General features: G+C 47.7%; 1 long non-coding RNA gene across 1 annotated transcript in view; it reads left to right on the top strand.

Moving 5' to 3' along the window:
- LOC126984767 (uncharacterized) overlaps nt 1–20,512 on the top strand; it is a 120,969-nt gene that overhangs the window by 86,481 nt on the left and 13,976 nt on the right. Inside the window, exon 6 of the long non-coding RNA XR_007737650.1 lies at nt 11,767–11,952. This is a non-coding gene — a long non-coding RNA (uncharacterized LOC126984767). The remainder of the gene's footprint in view (nt 1–11,766; nt 11,953–20,512) is intronic.

Genomic DNA, 20,512 nt, shown 5'->3' with positions numbered 1-20,512 from the left:
ATGGGAGCAATGGGAGGAGTAATGGAAGAGGACATCTAGCTCATAATATAACCAGGCAGCTTAGAAGTAATTATAGGGGAGTAACAGAGGGCGGGCTAAGAATCTTCTATACTAACAGCAGGAGCCTCAGAAACAAGATAGACTTACTAAGGGGTGAAGCTTGTTCAGAAAATTTTGACATAATAGCGATCACTGAGACATGGATAGACACTGCCAATAGAAATTTTAGATCAGAATTTGAAATAACAGGTTATCAGATGTTTCACAAAGACAGAAGGGGCAGAAAGGGAGCGGAGTTGCGCTATATGTTAAAGACTCACTTAAATGTTTAGTTGACAATTTAGTCAAAGCTAACATGGATTCAGAATCAGTTTGGGTGGACGTTTACAAAGGGAAAGAAAAACTAACTCTAGGAGTTATGTACAGGCCACTCAGCCTTAACAGGCAGGACACGAGTATATTTCTACAGGAGATTGGCAGGGCGAGTAGGAGTAGAAATGTCTGCGTAATGGGGGACTTTATTTATAGGAGTATAGACTGGGAAGACCTAGTGGGTGACCTGGAAGCCGAGGACTTTCTTGAAGTTATACAAGATAATTTCCTTAAGCAGGTAGTTACTGAGCCTACCAGAGGAGATAACATATTAGACTTAGTCCTAACTAATAATGGGAACTTGCTACGTGAGTTGGAGGTGGGCGGAGAGTTAGGAAATAGTGACCACAGAACGGTTCGTTTTAGCTTAGACTGGGCGGTAACCATAGCTGGGCGTTATCGCGATACTTTATCGCAGATAACAAAATCGGATTATCGACCATCCGCTACTTATTTAAATATATATCGGTATCTTCGTTACTTTTGTAACCAAACTAGCTATAATCGCTACTTTTTTTCAGCCTCTCAGAAAAAAACGTTGTCTCCTCCCTACTGCGCATGCGTGGCCCGGTGTTGTATGAAAAAACTTCGGGGTATGAAATATCTTCGGTGATGAGAGTTCATACTTAGATCATGAAAATTAAAACACTAGGTTATTTTTTTATGCTACTCAAAAATCAATATATCATAGAGAAAAATCATTTAACTTTGCCCCAAAAATGATTATTCACTGCCTCAAATTTGATATTCCAAATTCGTTTGTGACCATGCCATGGTATTGAAGGCACCCGGTGTTGTGTTATTTGGTGTCCCATCGTCAAAAGCTGGCGCTTTTGTTTACAAACACTGGTGGAGATCTCGTGAACTGCGCATGCTCAGACCATTAAGTTTAGACCTGTACAATCTCACAATGTTTTTTTAACCCATTAAGAGTTGTTGGAAAGCTGAATCAAACATACAGTACCACCATCCTCGCTGTTTCTAGAACGACGTACACTCTGTACATATAAATACAACTCGTACAGAGTGCCGTTCTAGTAACAGCGAGGACGGTGGTAGTGGTACTATATGTCTGATTCAGCCTTCCAGCAACTCTTTATTACGGTTTAAAAGCTTTGTGAGACTGTACAGGTCTACGCTTGGTCTGAGCATGGACCGTTCATGAGAGACCAGTGTTTGTAAACAATTTTTGACGGTGGGGACGCCAAATAACACAACACCGGTTCAGGCATTTCTAGTATATTACCGTCCATATGTACGTGTCAACGTGTGGTTTTAAGGTTCTGTAAGTTTCCTAAAATACAGATAACGAAAATTTGAATTCATCAATGTTCTATCTGAAATATCAATATAGTATCGTTTTTGCCTATCGGACTTATCGCTAGCTAGTATCGGAATTGTGGATTTATATCGGTTATCGGTTATCGCCTATATTTGTGTCTCTAGTTAACAAATATCGGTTATCGCCGTTAAGGTTTTTCATTATCAGTTATCGGGAATAAGGTTTTCTGTTATCGTGCCCAGCTATGGCGGTAACCAGCGAACCAAACCCAGTGTTAGTGCCAGATTTCAGAAGAGCAAATTACAAGGGGCTTCGAAGACATCTTGAAAGGGTAAACTGGGATAATTTAGGAATTCATGAGGCCAGAACTGCAGATTGGAGAGCCAGGAGAACCAGGTAGAAATGTCTTACAATAATTTAGTTAGAGTAATAGTAGAGGGGCAATGACAGCATATACCACAGTGAACACTTAGAAAAGAAAACAATGATCTTAAGTGGATGACTCGTGGACTAAAACACGAGATCCATTTATCGAATATCGGTTATCACCGTTAAGGTTTTTCATTATCAGTTATCGGTTATCGGGAATAAGGTTTTCTGTTATCGTGCCCAGCTATGGTAGTGATGTTAGTAAATTTGCAGATGATACCAAGATTGGTAGAGTAATTGAGTCGGATCAGGACGCTAGTATTCTCCAGGGTGAACTCAACAGATTGTATGACTGGGTGGATAAATGGCATATGGAGTTCAATGTAGGGAAGTGCAGTATTCTGAGTGTAGGTTGGAGCAACCCCTCACATAACTATTGCTTAAATGACACTCTCAAAAGCAGGTCTGGGTGCGAGAGGGATTTAGGGGTCTTAGTGAGCTCTGATCTCCGTCCAAGGGCACAATGCATTCAAGCTAGAAATCGAGCAAATAGGGTACTGGGATTTATTTCAAGGAGCGAAGGCAACAAAAGCCCCGAAGTCTTCCTCAAACTATATTTAGCATTAGTTAGACCTCATCTTGACTATGCGGTTCAGTTCTGGCCACCTTACTATAGAATGGATATCAAAATGTTAGAATCGGTGCAGAGGAGGATGACTAAGATGATTCAGGGGTTGAGAAACTTGCCATTCGCTATTTCTTGCATACCACACCTTTTCCAGAAAACTCTTCATGGCTTCTATAATTCTATCATTTGCTTCATCACTCAGTCCCAGCAGCAGCAGCATCCATTCCCTCTCTGTTCCTGCAATCCTCCCATTCACATCCCAGCCCATCTCACTCAGTGCCTCACTCAGACCGTCACCTTTCACTGCACTGTCTATCTCTCTCTTCCACTTTCTCGCATCCCATTCTAGATCCTCACTGTTGCTGTCAGTCATTTTCCATTCAAAGAAACGCCTCCCTTCCTCTCTGCTCACCCACCTGACTCGCATACCACTGTCACCAACCATTCTCATGCAGTTCTTAATCCATTTGCTCTCATGCACACTCCACAAGTAAACCTTCCGTGCCAGCCTCGCGTCATCCATTCGTTCCAGTCTGACTTTGTATCTAAGGGTAGCCTTCCTAAATCTTTCCCTAAGGTGCTCCACCCCATATATCACCCCTCAAAGCTTCCACCGCCGCATACCTTGGTGCATTCAAAGCTAACGTGTCACCTGGCAGCGTTGCCAACTGGAACTTTATAATTCCGCTACACACACGAACCTCAAACACGCTACATTGGACCACAAACGAATCGTTTGTGGTCCAATGTATCGTTTGAAACGATACAACTTGTAAATATATTTCCACATCAGACGAAATAATGTTATCTGCTGGTTACTGTATAGCCAGGTACCCAAGGCAACACGAATCTGGCAGTGCAGTGCATTATACGGGTATAAGGGTACGTAAGGTTGGGGGGGTCGTCATTTCCTGCGTACAATACACACACATGTTTTGGCAGCACAATGCCTTACACGGGTGTGTGTCATAGGTAAGGTTGGGGCGGAATTATGGGCAAGACAGACGGCCCCTGACCACAGGAAGGTACCATGACGGCAACACACCTGCCCTGACGGCCCCATGCACACGCCTGCCCTGGCAGCCCCACACCTGCCCTGATGGCCCCACACCTGCCCTGATGGCCCCACACCTGCCCTGATGGCCCCACACCTGCCCTGACGATCACACACCTGCCCTGATGGCCCCACACTTGCCCTGATGGCCCCACACCTGCCCTGATGGCCCCACACTTCCCCTGATGGCCCCACACCTGCCCTGACAGTCACACACCTGCCATGACCGCCCAACACCTGCCCTGACAGTCACACACCTGCCCTGACGATCACACCTGCCCTGATGGCCTAACACTTGCCCTGATGGCCCCACACCTGCCCTGACGATCACACACCTGCCCTGATGGCCCCACACTTCCCCTGATGGCCCCACACCTGCCCTGACGGCCCCACACCTGCCCTGACGATTGCACACTTGCCCTGACGATCGTATACTTGCCCTGACGATTGTATACTTGCCCTGATGGCCCCACACCTAGCTGCCCTGACGATCGCACACTTGCCCTGACGGCCCAACACCTGCCCTGACAGTCCCACACCTGCCATGACGGCCCCACACTTGCCCTGATGCCCCCACACCTGCCCTGACGATCACACACCTGCCCTGATGGCCCCACACTTCCCCTGATGGCCCCACACCTGCCCTGACGGCCCCACACCTGCCCTGACGATTGCACACTTGCCCTGACGATCGTATACTTGCCCTGACGATTGTATACTTGCCCTGATGGCCCCACACCTGCCCTGACGATCTCACACCTGCCGTGATGTCCCCACACCTAGCTGCCCTGACGATCGCACACCTGCCCCGATGGCCCCACACCTGCCCTGACAGTCACACACCTGCCATGACCGCCCAACACGTACCTGCCCTGACAGTCACACACCTGCCATGACGGCCCCACACCTGCCTGGACAGTCCCACACCTGCCATGACGGCCCTACACGGCCACACCTGCCCTCACGATCGCACACTTGCCCTGACGGCCCAACACCTGCCCTGACAGTCCCACACCTGCCGTGACGGCCCAACACCTGCCCTGACAGTCCCACACCTGCCATGACGGCCCCACACCTGCCCTGACTGTCCCACACCTGCCATGATGGCCCAACACCTGCCATGATGGCCCCACACCTGCCCTGACTGTCCCACACCTGCCATGACGGCCCAATACCTGCCCTGACAGTCCCACACCTGCCATGACGGCCCCACACCTGCCATGACAGTCCCACACCTGCCGTGACGGCCCAACACCTGCCCTGACAGTCCCACACCTGCCGTGATGGCCCAACACCTGGCCTGACAGTCCCACGCCTGCCCTGACAGTCCCACACCTGCCATGATGTCCCAACACCTGCACTGACAGTCCCACACCTGCCATGATGGCCCCACACCTGCCATGACAGTCCCACACCTGCCATGATCGCTCACCACCTGCCATGATGGCCCAACACCTGCTCTAACAGTCCCACACCAGCAATGATGGCCCCACACCTGCCATGACAATCGAGCGCACCTCCACTGACAACCTCGATCACACATGCCCAGACAGTCCCACACCTGCCATGACGGCCCATACCTGCCCTGACGATCCCACACTTGCCCTGACCGACAGCCCCACACCTGCCTTGACAGTCCCACACCTGCCCTGACAGTCCCACACCTGCCTTGACAGCCCCACACCTGCCGTGATGTACGGCCCCACACCTGCATTGACGTATGGCCCCACATCTGCCCTCACAGTCCCACACCTGCCATGACGGCCCCACACCTGCCGTGACGATCCAACACCTCCCATGATGGGCCCACACCTACCGTGACAACCCCAAACCTGCACTGACGACACAACACCAGCCCTGACACACCCACACTTGCCTTGACGAGACCACACCTGCCCTGACAGCCCCAAACCTGCTCTGACAATCCCACACCTGCCCTGACATTGTCACACCTGCTTTGAAAGCCCCACACCTGCCCTGACGATCCAACACCTTCCATGATGGCCCCACACCTACCCTGACGACCCTAAACCTGCACTGATGACACCACACCTGCCCTGACAGCCCCACACCTGGCCTGACAAGCCCACACCAGCCCTGACATCCTCACACCTGCCCTGAAAGCCCCACACCTGCCATGACAGCCCCACACCTGTCCTGACAATAATCCTTGATGGGCCCACGCCTGCCCTGCCAACCCTATACCTGCTCTGATGACCCCACACCTGTACTGATGACCCCACATATCATTGCCCTATTTCGTGACAATCTATCGTCTGGTGCAGTGGTTCCCAATCTGGGGGGCATGCCTCCTTGGGGGGCGTGAGCTAGGTAAAGAGAGGGCGTGATTCCATCTGCCAAAAATTGCAGTTTTGCAAGAAATAAACACACACACACACATGAAGGAGTAACAAATGATGTGGGGTGTGAGGATTTCTTATAAATCAATAGGGGGCATCATGTGAAAAGTTTGGGAGCCACTGGTCTAGTGTCTTTATTTCCTTGGCATTGGCTTATGTGTGTCTATTCAGGGGAAGGGACAGTTAGTTCACGTATTATTTCCCCATTTCGTAACATAATCTATCACCTTGCCATTTCTTTCCCAGTAGTTCTTTGTATTTTCCAGCAGTTTGTCATTTTCTTTTCTGTTCCTGTCCAAGAGATTTTGCCATAATTCAGAGGAAGGAGGAAGCACGCTGGTCTGTTGTGTTTCATCTCGTAATGTCCTTTTCGTAATTTCCAGCAGCAGCTTCCAATTATGTTTTCACTTTGTGTCACTTTGTATCTTTCAGAGGTTTGCGATTATGCTGTTACTTACTGTCTGGAAATGCTGCCTTCGTTGTGAGGATGGAAGAAGTAGCTACATATTATCCTCTGTATTAGTATAGCTACACACTATTATTCCATGATGTAATCTATTGCAATGTATCTTTTTGTACTTTCCAGCAGCCTGCAATCATGCCTTTCCTTCCTGTATTAATTGTGAGGATGGAAGAAGTAGCTACATATCATCCTCTGTATATACTATTAGAAGTAGCTACACTATTATCCCATATTGTAATCTATTGCAATGTATCTTTTTGTACTTTCCAGCAGCCTGCAATCATGCCTTTCCTTCCTGTATTAATTGTGAGGATGGAAGAAGTAGCTACATATCATCCTCTGTATATACTATTAGAAGTAACTACACTATTATTCCATATTGTAATCTATTGCAATGTATCTTTTTGTACTTTCCAGCAGCCTGCAATCATGCCCTTCCTTCCTGTATTAATTGTGAGGATGGAAGAAGTAGCTACATAATACTCTGTATGTACTATTAGAGGTAGGTACATACTTTCCATACTGTAATCTATCGTAATGTATTGTATTGTATTTTCCAGCAGCCTGCAATCATGCCCTTCCTTCCTGTCTTGATCTTCCAACACTCAGTTCTAAGCACACAAGCACAGTTATCTTATTCCACCCCTTTGTTCTTCCTCCCTTCCTCAGTATCTAACCTTTCCTTGTTGGTTTCCATGAATAAGTTTTTTCCTTATTGAGTATGTCTTCCTAATGTAACTATTGGTCTATGTTTTTTGTTTGTTTGTTCTAGTCCACACACACACACACACACACACACACACACACATGCATACAGACACACACCAGAATTGGTTTGGGAATTCTATTTTCTCATCAGCTTCCTGTCTACCCCTGTCTGCCTGTAGAACCAGAAGGCCCTCTTGGACGGCCCCAGCCCATTAGCGGAACGGGCGAATTTTATTTATAGTGGCTGCCGTGATGTGACTCCTGCTTCATTTACTGCCCTCAGCTGTTTATTTTACCATAGAAAAAAATGTAGGCATACATTCAGGGGAGGCAGTGGCTGAGTGGTTAGCGTGCCAGCCTCGCATTCGGTGCGTTGTCCATGATGGTTCGAATCCGCCGCTAACCACCTGGGATTTTTCAGTCACCGCCAAGTGGCCTAAGACTACCCACATGCTGTCCTGAAGACCACCTATCAACCCAGACTCTAGAAGAAGCTCTGCAGCACAAGTGGAATCAAGAATGAGCTCCGGGGGGCAGCATGAGCCAATAATAATAATGGCACCACTATAAACAATTGCCTGCGCCATGACGGGCTAGGGCCGACCATCAGGCTCACATGGATTAGCCTACCGGCGCTGTAGGCCACATGTAAGAAAAAAAAAAAAAAAAACTTCAAAATGTCGTATGTATATATTTCTTAACCCGTCCGCTGCAATTGGCACGGCTTTTGCCTTCACTGGTAACCTGGTAACATAATTATACTCCCAGGCCTTTCTCTGCCTCTGTGGTTGATAGTGGAGTGTTTCCCATGTGGTACTGGCATGGTGGATATCCCTTCACTGGTAGCCTTATAACATACACTCCCAGGCCTTTCTCTGCCTCTGTGGTGGATAGTGGAGTGTTTCCCATGTGGTATTGGTGTGCTGGATATCCCTTCGCTGGTAGCCTGGTAACATACACTCCTAGGCCTTTCTCTGCCTCTATGGTGGATAGTGGAGTGTTTCCCATGTGGTATTGGTGTGCTGGATATCCCTTCACTGGTAGCCTGGTAACATACACTCCCAGGCCATTCTCTGCCTCTGTGGTGGATAGTGGAGTGTTTCCCATGTGGTATTGGTGTGCTGGATATCCCTTCACTGGTAGCCTGGTACCATAATTATACTCCCAGGCCTTTCTCTGCCTCTGTGGTGGATAGTGGAGTGTTACCCATGTGGTATTGGTGTGCTGGATATCCCTTCACTGGTAGCCTGGTAACATATAATCCCAGGTCTTTCTCTGCCTCTGTGGTGGATAGTGGAGTGTTTCCCATGTGGTATTGGTATGTTGGATATCCATTCACTGGTAGCCTGGTAACATACACTTCCAGGTCTTTCTCTGCCTCTGTGGTGGATAGTCGAGTGTTACCCATGTGGTATTGGTGTGCTGGATATCCATTCACTGGTAGCCTGGTAACATACACTCCCAGGTCTTTCTCTGCCTCTGTGGTGGATAGTGGAGTGTTTCCTATGTGGTATTTGTGTGCTGGATATCCCCTCACTGGTAGCCTGGTAACATACACTCCCAGGTCTTTATCTGCCTCTGTGGTGGATATTGGCGTGTTTCCCATGTGGTATTGGTGTGCTGGATATCCCTTCACTGGTAGCCTGGTAACATACACTCCCAGGTCTTTCTCTGCCTCTGTGGTGGATATTGGCGTGTTTCCCATGTGGTATTGGTGTGCTGGATATCCCTTCACTGGTAGCCTGGTAACATACACTCCCAGGTCTTTCTCTGCCTCTGTGGTGGATAGTGGAGTGTTACCAATGTGGTATTGGTGTGCTGGATATCCATTCACTGGTAGCCTGGTAACATACACTCCCAGGTCTTTCTCTGCCTCTGTGGTGGATAGTGGAGTGTTTCTCATGTGGTATTGGTGTGCTGGATATCCCTTCACTGGTAGCCTGGTAACATACACTCCCAGGCCTTTCTCTGCCTCTGTGGTGGATAGTGGAGTGTTTCCCATGTGGTATTGGTGTGCTGGATATTCCTTTAGTGGTAGCTTGGTAACATACACTCCCAGGTCTTTCTCTGCCTCTGTGGTGGATATTGGAGTGTTTCCCATGTGGTATTGGTGTGCTAGATATCCCTTCACTGGTAGTCTGGTAGCATACACTCCCAGGTCTTTCTCTGCCTCTGTGGTGGATAGTGGAGTGTTACCCATGTGGTATTGGTGTGCTGGATATCCATTCACTGGTAGCCTGGTAACATACACTCCCAGGTCTTTCTCTGCCTCTGTGGTGGATATTGGCGTGTTTCCCATGTGGTATTGGTGTGCTGGATATTCTTTCAGTGGTAGCCTGGTAACATACACTCCCAGGTCTTTCTCTGCCTCTGTGGTGGATAGTGGAGTGTTTCCCATGTGGATTTGGTGTGCTGGATATCCCTTCACTGGTAGCCTGGTAACATACACTCCAAGGTCTTTCTCTGCCTCTGTGGTGGATAGTGGAGTGTTTCCCATGTGGATTTGGTGTGCTGGATATCCCTTCACTGGTAGCCTGGTAACATACACTCCACGGTCTTTTCTGCCTCTGTGGTGGATAGTGAAGTGTTTCCCATGTGGTATTGGTGAGCTGGATATCCCTTCACTGGTAGCCTGGTAACATACACTCCCAGGTCTTTCTCTACTTCTGTGGTGGATATTGGAGTGTTTCCCATGTGGTATTGGTGTGCTGGATATCCCTTCACTGGTAGCCTGGTAACATACACTCCCAGGTCTTTCTCTGCCTCTGTGGTGGATAGTGGAGTGTTTCCCATGTAGTATTGGTGAGCTGGATATCCCTTCACAGGTAGCCTGGTAACATATAATCCCAGGTCTTTCTCTGCCTCTGTGGTGGATAGTGGAGTGTTTCCCATGTGGTATTGGTATGTTGGATATCCCTTCACTGGTAGCCTGGTAACATACACTCCCAGGTCTTTCTCTGCCTCTGTGGTGGATATTGGAGTGTTTCCCATGTGGTATTGGTGTGCTGGATATCCCTTCAGTGGCAGCCTGGTAACATACACTCCCAGGTCTTTCTCTGCCTCTGTGGTGGATAGTAGAGCGTTTCCCATGTGGTATTGGTGTGCTGGATATCCCTTCACTGGTAGCCTCGCAACATACACTCCCAGGTCTTTCTCTGCCTCTGTGGTGGATATTGGTGTGTTTCCCATGTGGTATTGGTGTGTTGGATATCCCTTCAGTGGTAGCCTGGTAACATACACTCCCAGGTCTTTCTCTGCCTCTGTGGTGGATAGTGGAGTGTTTCTCATGTGGTATTGGTGTGCTGGATATCCCTTCAGTGTTAGCCTGGTAACATACACTCCCAGGTCTTTCTCTGCCTCTGTGGTGGATAGTGGAGTGTTTCCCATGCGGTATTGGTGTGCTGGATATCCCTTCACTGGTAGCCTGGTAACATACACTCCCAGGTCTTTCTCTGCCTCTGTGGTGGATAGTGGAGTGTTTCCCATGTGGTATTGGTGTGCTGGATATCCCTTCACTGGTAGCCTGGTAACATACACTCCCAGGTCTTTCTCTCCCTCTGTGGTGGATAGTGGAGTGTTTCCCATGTGGTATTGGTGTGCTGGATATCCCCTCCCAAGGTTCAGAACTTTACATTTTTCCTCATTGCATTGTAGCAGCCACTTTTTGTTCCACTCCTATATCTTTTTGATGTCTTCTTGTAGGAAATCCATAGTGAAGGGGTTAAAAATAGGCCTTTCTGACAAACTGTTGCAATTTTTATAACACTCTTACTTCCCTTATAAGATTATATTACGTTGTTTGTCTGTCCACAACACAAGTCCTATAGCAATACTTCCTCTCCACAACACAAGTCCTACAGCAATACTTCCTCTCCACAACACAAGTCCTACAATACTTCCTCTCCACAACACAAGTCCTACAGCAATACTTCCTCTCCACAACACAAGTCCTACAGCAATACTTCCTCTCCACAACACAAGTCCTACAGCAATACTTCCTCTCCACAACACAAGTCCTACAGCAATACTTCCTCTCCACAACACAAGTCCTACAGCAATACTTCCTCTATACAACACAAGTCCTACAGCAATACTTCCTCCCCACAACACAAGTCCTATAGCAATATTCCTCTCCACAACACAAGTCCTACAGCAATACTTCTTCTCCACAACACAAGTCCTACAACAATACAAGGATCGTAATGTTACGTCTACGTAAAGACGAGAAATAAGCAAACAGTGAGTGCTGGGCTGACGTAACCTTGCCTCGACGTACAGAGATCAAAGTGTGAATTGAAGTTACTTATACAAACATCTCGTAAGTAAGGTTGACAAATTATATTCCATCAGTTTAAATGACATAATCTTCCCTATACATACAGATCAAGGTAACATATGAAATGAAATGAGGTTACTTATACAAACATCTCGTAGGTAAGGTTGGCGTAACTTATATTGTGGTAGTTTAAATGACATAATCTTCTGTATACGTACAGGTCAAAGTAACATACGACATACGAGTTAATTGAGGTTACTTATACAAACATACCAGTGAATTGAGGTTACTTATACAAACATACCAGTGAATTGAGGTTACTTATACAAACATACCAGTGAATTGAGGTTACTTAAACAAACATACCAGTGAATTGAGGTTACTTATACAAACATACCAGTGAATTGAGGTTACTTATACAAACATGCCAGTGAATTGAGGTTACTTATACAAACACCTCGCAGGTTAAGGTTGACATAACTTATATATCGTTAGTTTAAGAGACGTAATCTTGCCTATACGTACAGAGATCAAAATAACATATCTCGAGGGTAGGGTTCACGTAACTTGTATTTCATTAGTTTAAGGTTACGTATACTTACAATAACATCGTAAAGAGGGAAAGAATAAAGGAAAGAAAGAAGGTGTGTTGAAAGGTCATCTTATCGCCTACAAACACCTAGAGACAAACATTGGGGTGAGGGAGGGAGGGAAGGGTAGCACACACACACACACACACACACACACACACACACACACACACACACACACAAATGAAATTATAAACACCAACCCACATACCCCAATCAAACACCTCCACACTAAACATCCTTTTTCGACCGTCCATGTTGAGAGAGGAGGAGGAGGCGGAGGAGGAGGAGACGAGAGTAGACGTGGAGCCGCCAGCGATGGAGTTGGCGGCTGTTCCTCCGTCCTTCCCTTCGGCGGCTGCGGCGGGTGACTTCTTGGCTAGGGTAAGGGAGGATAGGTTAAGTTAGGAGACATTAGGTAAGGCTAGGTGAGGTTAAGTTAGGGGAGGTCATGTAGTTTTATCTTTTAGGGTTCAAGGGCAATAAAACAAAAAAGGCATAAAAAACACTAGGTCCTGCCCCTGACCAGAGAGAAGGAAAAATGACAACGGGGCATAATTACCAGTGAGGGGGCGAGTCTCTCAAACTTGTCGCCCACCATCCAGTGATTGTACCTGGCGAACAGCATCATGAGAGCCAGGACCAGGTTGGCAAACTGCTTCACACACTCTGAAAGACACAGAAACTGCTCAGCAAGGACTGTAGGCGGGCATCCTCAACACTTCCCCTCACATCAACTCTTTCCAAAGGCCAAGAAAAGGTATCAATTGCATTCTAATGACGTGAGGTAATCCAGCTTTCCAGACAGACAACAGATCAAAAATAGACAAACTATGTAGAGGAAGCATTAGTTTGAGAAGGCTATAAGAAAATCCAGCTTTCCAGACAGACAACAGATCAAAAATAGACAAACTATGTAGAGGAAGCATTAGTTTGAGAAGGCTATAAGAAAATCCAGCTTTCCAGACAGACAACAGATCAAAAATAGACAAACTATGTAGAGGAAGCATTAGTTTGAGAAGGCTATAAGAAAATCCAGCTTTCCAGACAGACAACAGATCAAAAATAGACAAACTATGTAGACATCTTTTCCAAAATTTCAAAATGGCGCACCTTCACCCTGCCTCGGAGTCCCCGCCTGGGGGGGGGGGGACCACTCTATATACTATGATCAATAGTTTTAAGCCTGTAAAGAATAACCATTGTATAAAATGGAAATAAAGTTTCTGATTCTGATTCCTCTCCCTTCCCTTCCCTATCCTTTCCTTTCCCTTTCCATCCCTTCCGTTCCCTTCCTTGACCTTCCGTTCCCTTCTCCTCTCTTCAATTTCCTCTCTCTTCCCTTTCTTTCCCTTCCCTTTCCTTCCTTGACCTTCCCTTCTGTTCCTTGACCTTCCCTTCTCTTCCCTTCCCTTCCTTGACCTTCCCTTCTCTTCCCTTCCCTTCCTTGACCTTCCCTTCTCTTCCCTTCCCTTTCTCAGCCTTCCCTTCCTTTCCTCTCCCTTCCCTTCCGTTCCCTTCCCTCACTCACCTCAGCACTGCTCTTCAGAGGGTTGGTCAAGTTATACACAAGCTCGGAGGAGTGGAAGATGCACTGGTGAGGAGGCTGGAAGACCACGAGGGGCGGCGCCAGGCTCACCATTAGGCTGGGGAGGTACACGTGTTCCCCCTTGTTGCTTGCTGTCACCTCAAGCCGGTTGATCTTGCCTATGATGACCGAACTGTTATTGCTGGAAAGTGAGGTTAAGATAAGATTACAAGTGAAGTTTGAGGACTTGAACAGAGCTTGAGAACTTTGACACAGCTTAACTGATCGCATCTTAACACACATTCGCATCCCATCCCCCTCGGACCAAACTGTTATTCCTGGAAAGTGAGGTTAAGACAAGAGAAAGTTTGAGGATGGAAGACTTGAACAGAGCTTCAGAACTTTGACGCAGCTTAACTGATGGCATCTTAACACACATTAGCATTCCATCCCCCTCAGACTGAACTGTTATTGCTGGAAAGTGAGGTTAAGACAAGATTACAAGTGAAGTTTGAGGATGGAAGACTTGAACAGAGCTTGAGAACTTTGACACAGCTGAACCAATCGCATCTTAACACACATTCTCCTCCCATCCCCCTCGGACTCACCCATCCAGGAACGCCACCTCGGTCTGCATGTCCACTTTGCACACCTCCTCCTTGCACCCCTTGGCTATGCTCACCACCATCTCCGCGCTGTTGAGAGCGTACGGGTTGAGAGAGAGAGAGAGAGAGAGAGAGAGAGAGAGAGAGAGAGAGAGAGAGAGAGAGAACTATCACTACAAGCTACAGAAACCCAGAGACAGAGACAGACAGAGACCAAATGAGAAGTAGACATAAAACAGCCATTATCAAGACACCTCTCCACCACAAATTGACCTCTCTCTTGGCCACTCTTTACTTTCGTCTATTATGGCAGCGGTGAGTAGCGGGCCTTTTTTCTATGCACTTTTGTTGCCCTTGAGCCGTCTCCTTTGTAGTAAAAATAAATAAAAGCTACAGAAATCCAGAGAGAGACAGAGACAGACAAAGACACAGAGACAGACACACAGACAGAGAGAGAAAATGAGAAGCAAATAAAACATCCAGAGAGACAGAGACACACAGGGAGGAAAATGAGAGAAAACAGAGACAAAGACATAGAGACACAGACAGAGAGAGAGAAAATGAGAAGCAAATTAATAAAACAACCAGACACACAGACATAGACAGACCCATCAATTAAAAGCCACAACCAGAGATAGAGACAGAGAGACATGCGAACAAAGAAAAAACAGGGTCGCCAACTCACCAATCAGCTCCAGGGACGAGGAGTTCAGGAGACCGTACTCAAGCCTCATAATGATGTCACCGTCCGGGTCCTGCTTGTCCTTCTGCAAACACCACCAACAGCGAGGTAAAAAGTCCCAGTCAAATCCTACCACACCACCACACCACACCACACCACACCCAGCCACACCACACCATACCCAGCTGCACCACACACCACACCACACCATACCCAGCCACACCACACACCACACCAAACCCAGCTGCACCACACACCACACCCAGCCGCACGACACACCACACCACACCATACCCAGCCGCACCACACACCACACCACCCCACACCACCCCCCACCACACACCACACCCCACCACACCACACCATACCCAGCCACACCACACACCACCCCACACCACACCCAGCCACACCACACACCACACCACACACCACACCCAGCCATACCACACACCACACCCAGCCACACCACACACCACACCACACCCAGCCACACCACACACCACACCCAGCCACACCACACACCACACCACACCAAACCACACTCAGCCCCACCACACACCACACCATACCCAGCCACACCACACACCACACCATACCCAGCCACACCACACACCATACCCAGCCACACCACACCACACCCAGCCACACCACATTACTCTCCCTTTTCCTTCCTTGGGATTTCCTTCCCTTGCTCTGCCTTCCCTTTCCTTCCCTTCCCATTCTTGGGTTAGCCTTCCCTTCCTCTTCCTCCCCTTCCTCTCCCTCCCATCCCCTTCCCTACCTTGGTCACTATAACTACTGTAGGCAGACACACTTCAGAAGTGGATCTTCATGTGCCTGGCAATGTCTCTCTTTGTCTTAAAGAGCTTTCCACAAACATCACACTTGAACTCTCTAAGGCCATAGTGCCTGAAGACATGTCGATTGAGTGCCTGCTTCACACTGAACCTCTTCCCGCACTCTTCACACTCATGACTTTTTACACCAGTGTGTGTAAGGGTGTGTGTATCAAGGTGACTCTTCAGGATGAATTTTTTCCCACATTCCTTACATTCATAGTTCTTCACACCAGTGTGTGTAAGGGTGTGTCTATCAAGGTGACTCTTCCGGATGAATTTTTTCCCACATTCCTTACATTCATAGTTCTTCACACCAGTGTGTGTAAGGGTGTGTCTATCAAGGTCACTCTTCTGGATGAATTTTTTCCCACATTCCTTACATTCATAGTTCTTCACACCAGTGTGTGTAAGGGTGTGTGTATCAAGGTGACTCTTCAGGATGAATTTTTTCCCACATTCCTTACATTCATAGTTCTTCACACCAGTGTGTGTAAGGGTGTGTCTATCAAGGCTACCCTTCCGGTTGAATTTTTTTCCACATTCCTTACATTCATAGTTCTTCACACCAGTGTGTGTAAGGGTGTGATATCTGAGGCCATGCCATGTGGTTAATTCTTTTCCACACTCCAGACACACAAACTTCCTCTCTCCTTTGTTGCTGGAGTTGCCAGCAGCCAGTTGCTTCATCTGGTGACCACTGACCCTCCTGCCCCCTGCTGCAGTCTGCTCCTGCTTGTCCTGGCCACTCATGCTGCTGTCCAGCCCTGCAGGTGAGGCGGCCCCAACCTTTGCGGAAGCTGAGTGTGTTGCTGTTGTCCTCGTTCTTTCCTTGTTCTCTTTTCCTCCACACACCGGCAGCCTAGGGTCCGTGGTCGTGGTCAAGGGTGGACGTGCCCGTGAGAGCTCTGTAAAAGTGAAGGAATTCTCCAATAGTAATATTGCCAGAAGAATGAATCGTTCGAAGAATAATCCGTCTAGTAAGAAGGCGGGCACAAAAAGCAAGGATACTGTTGGATCTGGCAAAACAAGCCTTGCGGCTGGGGGCGGGGATGATCAGCTGACAGGGGCAGACGATAGCGACGCAGATAAACAAACAGACACATGCCCAGTCTGTAAGGTTAAGGTTGGTGAGGAAGACAAGGCTCTAGACTGTGAACTATGTGAAATGTGGCACCACATAAAGTGTGAGGAGGTCACTGAGGCAGTGTATAATTTCCTGAGCAGCAATCAAGTAAGTAAGATTCACTGGTATTGTACCAAATGCGATATTGTTGCGGGGAAATTGTTCAAACAAGTAACCAACACATCCAAGAGACAGGATAAAGTAGAAAGACGTATGGATGCCCTGGAAACTAAAACCACTGAGGCCTTAGAGGAGATCAAGAGTGATGTCAAGAATCTGAAGGAGGAAATTAGAGATGATATCAGGTCTCAAGTGAACAGTGAGTTCAAATCTAGGATTGATGAAGTCAAGCAGAAAGTTGGGGAGGAAGTCAAGAGTGTGATTAATGAAGCAGTGGAAAGCAAAACAGTTGATATAACAGTCGACACGAGGAACAAAGCAGGGCGGATCCAGAAAATCAATTTTGGGGAGCCCGCTGGTAAAATTTCATAAGTTAGCGACAGCCTCAAACAGTGAAGACCAATGGATAGTGATGGCGGTTCTTTGCTTAAAATCCGCAGCTCCCGAGCAATCAACGTATATGTGACAAATGAATTTTTCTTGTATCTATATATGAAGTGCAATCAATATTAAGCTGGCAAGCAATAACAAGAAACAATTCAAATTGCACATCCGACCCGTAAAAAGGCAGATCTGAACAGGTAGAAATCATCACCATACGATCACTCGAAGAAAACTAAATGTTTATTTCGCTATGTAAGCAGCAAGGGTGATCATAATACAGGTCATATATAAATTACAAACCTTACCTTTACAAAAAAGAGCTATTATGTGAAATTAGACGCAGCTGAAGATAAAAAGGAATTCTTATAGGGCTTCTTTTACATGGGATTGAGGTAACACATTTGCAAAGATTTGCTGATCTAAAGAAATATATTTACAAATTCCCAAGTATTCAACAAGTGCCTCACTAAGCAAAGAGTATTCGGAGGTTTTTTTCGCCGAATTTGCTTCTCAATCTCTCGATTGAAATGGGGATATCATAGTGGACACAGATGAGGGCAAGTCCGTTCAGGCGCTCTTGGCCGACGGTACTCCTCAGATGCTGGTGCTGGCGTGTGCCTGGGCTTCTTTGATCGTTTGGAAGACCGGAACAGATAATCCCCAGCGCTCCGCTTCTGCCTTCACGAGTGTCAGGGATTCAATGTCGAGCTCGTAGAGCTTCGCCACTTGAAGCACAACCGCACGCAACATCCGTTTCTGGGCCTTTGAGGAGTTGCTTGAGCTGAAGTGCGACAGGCACTGTGTCGTCACCGAACTGACTCTTCAACTCAGCCAAGATGTGGTCCACGAACGGAATGTACACCGCCCGGCGGTAGTACTCCTCAGCATTCTCGCACGGAACATTTGATCGCTGGGTCTGTCGTCCACAGAGTCGTGGCACAGGGATGGTGTCATGCGATGACCCCACCTCGACCAAAAGTTCTTCCGCTTTCGTGAACACGTCGTGAAAATGATTCTCCGCATCTGCTCTGAACTTGGCAAAAATGGTCTTGATGCCACGGCATCGGCTGACACCAGGTCGCCATCTTTCCTCTGATGTTTGGCTCGGCTCGAGAGTATGTGCCAATATACACTCCACTACAACCAGTCCAACGAGAAAGCAGGAAACACGTATGGCGATGAGAAGGAGCCCAGCGGTGGCGTCAAGTTCCTCCTCGAGAAAAACAGCGATGACAGGCAGAAATTCAACGAAAACCATCATTCTGTCATGCCTCTCAATCCACCTGGTGGGGCACAGGGGAACAAGCTTTTCGCGCTTGGCCGAGGTAACCTTGACAACCTCTGTGAAGCGGAGAGAGCGCATATTTGAAGGATGAACGAAGTTGTACACCTGGGTCAGTGTTGTACACCTGGGTCAGTGTTGTACACCTGGGTCAGTGTTGTACACCTGGGTCAGGTTGTACACCTGGGTCAGTGTTGTACACCTGGGTCAGGTTGTACACCTGGGTCAGTGTTGTACACCTGGGTCAGTGTTGTACACCTGGGTCAGTATTGTACACCTGGGTCAGTGTTGTACACCTGGGTCAGGTTGTACACCTGGGTCAGTGTTGTACACCTGGGTCAGTGTTGTACACCTGGGTCAGTGTTGTACACCTGGGTCAGGTTGTACACCTGGGTCAGTGTTGTACACCTGGGTCAGTGTTGTAACCCTGGGCCAGTGTTGTACACCTGGGTCAGTGTTGTACACCTGGGTCAGGTTGTACACCTGGGTCAGGTTGTACACCTGGGTCAGTGTTGTACACCTGGGTCAGTGTTGTACACCTGGGTCAGTGTTGTACACCTGGGTCAGTGTTGTACACCTGGGTCAGTGTTGTACACCTGGGTCAGTGTTGTACACCTGGGTCAGTGTTGTACACCTGGGTCAGTGTTGTACACCTGGGTCAGGTTGTACACCTGGGTCAGTGTTGTACACCTGGGTCAGGTTGTACACCTGGGTCAGTGTTGTACACCTGGGTCAGTGTTGTACACCTGGGTCAGGTTGTACACCTGGGTCAGTGTTTGAAGAGCGATCTTCACTTCCTTGACGTCACACGCCTTCGTCAGTACAAGATTCTGTCGGTGGCTAAAGCAGTGGATTGGCTTGGCCAGGGTGTACTTCTTCATGAGTACTGCGGCACACCCTTTGAATGTTCCCACCATGGCACTTGCTCCATCGAAACCAAGTCCCCTGCACTTGGCCATGTTCAATCCGAGGTCTTCAACGGTGCGCAAAAGGAGCCAGGCTAAACCTTTACCGGTGAGGTCATGAGCACGCACAAAGGCAAGGAAGTCTTCCCTTATTTCCTCTTCCAAGTGCCGAATGATGATAGTGGCCTGCACTAAAATTCACTTTCTGCTTGCATGTGAGGAATGAGGTCACAAAGATTTTTTCCTAGGCCTTTAAATCTTACTCTATAATATTCAATATATGATTCCGGAACTTAAATACTGAAAATAAATAAAGAAAATCCTGAGTTCTCCAGAAATGCAACAGAAAGGTACCAGTTTTCGTTTTGACTCTCTCAGAAAGTGTACATTTTAGCAGATGGGGGGGTCGTCCAACACTCCCAGCCCCTCCCCCCCCCCTAGGTACGGCGTACTACGGCCCTGTACGAGTATATAGATTGTTAGATGAGTGCGGGGCCATAAGAGCGCGGTGCCCATTGTGCCCTGGCCCTGCAGGAGTGAAAAATTACATCAGACACCGAAAAAATTTAAATCTTGCCTGAGCATCCCGTCCACCTCCGCATAGTAAAGCCCAAGGAACCACAGAGGAGGAATTTTTTAAAGTTTGGAGGACAGCGTCCAGAGCTATCTAGCGGCGGCCGGCTTCGCTCCCCAGCTCTCTAGCTTCTTAGGGGTATCTTAAATATATTTTATGTTTTCTCAATTCATGGGTATTTCAAATATTTTAGTTATCCTAATATTTTTTGGGGGGGGGCCCGGGTCATCTGGCTCCCCACCCCCATATCCGTGCCTGCATATGCCTACAGCCGACGACACATTCTGTATTATACAGTAGAGCCCCATTTAGCGCGAGAATTAGGTGGATGAACGCGGTCGCGCTAACTGAATTCGCGCTAATTGAAT

Source organism: Eriocheir sinensis, chromosome 57 (genome assembly GCF_024679095.1).
Source record: "Eriocheir sinensis breed Jianghai 21 chromosome 57, ASM2467909v1, whole genome shotgun sequence".
In the NCBI taxonomy this organism is placed as follows: domain Eukaryota; kingdom Metazoa; phylum Arthropoda; class Malacostraca; order Decapoda; family Varunidae; genus Eriocheir; species Eriocheir sinensis.
The sequence above is the reverse complement of the archived record's forward strand: the minus strand, read 5'-3'. Positions and strand labels throughout refer to the sequence as shown.